Source organism: Penaeus japonicus, unplaced genomic scaffold (genome assembly GCF_977035675.1).
Source record: "Penaeus japonicus unplaced genomic scaffold, GWHDUDI00000001_assembly GWHDUDI00000012, whole genome shotgun sequence".
In the NCBI taxonomy this organism is placed as follows: Eukaryota; Metazoa; Arthropoda; class Malacostraca; order Decapoda; family Penaeidae; genus Penaeus; species Penaeus japonicus.
In genome coordinates this window covers 14,208,493-14,210,992 of record NW_028234414.1, presented here as the reverse complement: position 1 = coordinate 14,210,992, position 2,500 = coordinate 14,208,493, and positions in this window count along the sequence as shown.

Below are 2,500 nucleotides of genomic sequence, written 5' to 3'. Positions count from 1 at the left end.
AAGCTGCTCTCGGGGAAAGCACATAATATACATAATTTCGTTCGGAATCGCATGAGGGAGAAGGCAGAGTGCGAGTCGTGTGGTCGCTCGGAATTTTTCTTGTGGACACTGTCTCGCGTGATGAAATACAAGTTTGAGAGTTGGTTGTGTCTTTCATTAAGGGCAGGGTGTCTGTGCGTCTGTGTTTGTTTGTTTGCCTGTGTGTGTGTGTGACTGAGTGTATGTATGTACTGTATATGTACGTATGTATATATATATATATATATATATATATATATATATATATATGTATATATATATACAAACGATGTGCACACACACACACACACACACACACAAAATATATATATATATATATATATATATATATATATATATATATATATATATATATATATATATATATACAAACATGTGCACACACACACACACGCTCACACACACACAATATATATATATATATATATATATATATATATATATATATATATATATATATATATATGCACACACAACACACAATATATATATATATATATATGTATATATATATATATATATATATATATATATATATATATATACAGGTGTGTCTATATATATATATATATGTATATATATGTATGTATGTATGTATATATATATGTATGTATGTACACACACACACACACACGCGCGCACACACGCGCGCGCGCGCACACACACACAGATAAATATGTATATATATATATATATATATATATATATATATACATATATATATATGTGTGTGTGTGTGTATGTATATGTATGTATGTATGTATGAACACATACACAACCCCGTGGGTCGAAATTGCAAATAGGCGTAGATGCGAGAGAGACTTTACTTCAATGAAATGACTCAATCTACGGCCCCTCGCGCGGCGACTCCCAGCTCTTTCTCGTAACAACACCTCCTCTCTATGCCGTCGCCCGTTAAGCCATTCTTACACATTCGGCTGCTCATTTGGCGTCTGAATAACCCAGCTTAACGCGCTGGGAGATTGTTACTGCCTAAACGGCCAGTTAAGTGCTCGTTAAGTTGCGCCAGGGGGAATTCTTTTATTGGTGTTTACATGTCATTCGAGGCGGCTCGGTTTCTTGGGAGAAAAAAATGGCGTCTATCTTTGTCTTTTCTTTAACCGTGAAATAGCAGGCGGGCCGGAAATTCTGACCATAAAGAAAACGAGAGAAATATTCCGAATAAGACCAAAGCGATTTGGCGAAACTCTGGAAATGACATGATACATTTTTGAAGCTATAATGTTAGGATGATATTCAGCGCTGTGTTATTACGGCATTTTTTCCCCCAGCTTTATTCCAAGTCTGGGAAAGTTAAGCTCTATGATTATGGCGTCATCTTTTGTTGGCCAGTCTTTTAGTGTTAGAGAATGTCTGAGAAGAAATTATACTTCTTTATGCAAATTCAGGTAGCGAGAATAAATGGCGAAACTTTAGTTGACCAAGAATGAAATATGGTTTCTTTTGCACCTGAGGCTCTGTTGCACTGCAGATCATAGTTGGTGATCCTGGTGAAAGGTGTTTCCCTCGGAGAGAGTTGCGTGTGTGTGTGATATATCTTTTCCTCTCTTTATATGCCGATCAATCACCAAGATGATTGATTAGCACGACAGAATTATCTATATGAAAAAACAAACAAACAAAAAAAACATCTAGAGTTGTGGTTCTCAACCTGTGAACCGCGGAGCCTCCGGAAAGTGTCTCGACGGTTCTGTACCACATCACTGTTCACTTTCAACGACACTTTCAATCTTTTTCCTCGATTCCCCCATATGCGCGCAAATGTGGAGGACCACGAGATATCACATCGTATTTCTGAAGGCTCTACCGCGAATATAGATATTATCTATTAATTTCCTTCACAAGTTCCTTGCATTACCATAGAAATAAGACATATAGCTGAAAGCTAAGTATCACACTGTTATGTACCACTTAATGGATACCGTACGCACAAAGGTGTAACAATACCCTTGAAGGAATTCCGTTGTAAAGACCATTATCATTATCATTATCAAATATCACTATTACTGATATTATCATTATTATCATTATCATTAAAATGATTGTTGCTATTATAATTATTATAATATTGATAATATTCATAGGAATCATTAGTATCATTGTCATCATGAATATTACAATCATTATTGCCACTATCTATATTAAATCACAACCATCAATATCATTGTCAAAGTATAATAACCATCATCGTTATTGTAATTGATATTAGAATTATTTTCATTACACAGAAACTTGACAATTAATATTTGCAAAAGTAAGAAAAAAAGTCAACAGCAACAATGATAATAGTGATAAATATAATAAGAAAAAAATTCAAATAATCGATTTTAGTTACAATGAGAATGATTATGACAATTAACAATGAAACCAATGATAAAGAAGAAGAATGCCAACGACGATGAAAGTTGTAATAACAATAAATATAGAAGATAAGTGTGAA